This window comes from Frankliniella occidentalis, unplaced genomic scaffold (assembly GCF_000697945.3).
Source record: "Frankliniella occidentalis isolate FOCC.00 unplaced genomic scaffold, Focc_3.1 Scaffold40, whole genome shotgun sequence".
NCBI lineage: Eukaryota > Metazoa > Arthropoda > Insecta > Thysanoptera > Thripidae > Frankliniella > Frankliniella occidentalis.
Window position 1 is genome coordinate 709,449 of NW_026267170.1, and position 519 is coordinate 709,967.

Below are 519 nucleotides of genomic sequence, written 5' to 3' on the forward strand. Positions count from 1 at the left end.
TTCACTTATAAAACGGGATGATGTATGTGGCAAACATACGGGTTGACGGTATAAGTGTGAGTACATCATGCATTTGAACCTGAGATGAGCTGACCTCATGAGACCATCACATGAAACAGTTTTTTAAGCACCCGAATAACACTCGGGACCACGCGTGCGACCTCCGGCATTCCCACGGGAGCACGGCCTCGGCAGTACTGTAAGGCACGCCCGACCCAAGGGACCGCGCCTCGGGGCTGGGCCGGGCTCGTCTCGGCCGGGCCTCTGGCCGGGCCTCTGGCCGGGCGTGGTGCCCCGTGAGTACCCGTGGGTACCGGCGAGTACCATCCGCCCCCACGAGTACGACGAACTGGATTCCTCAATGATTTGCCGCCTCGAAAACCGTTGAGAATTTTGTCGGCAAGACGATGAATATTTGTCTATTATACTTCCTGGGCCGTGTGGGAAAGCAAACCATTTAGTTGTCATTTCCCGTTTCCGGAAGACCTTGTTTATCTTCATGTCTTCTACGCACTTGCA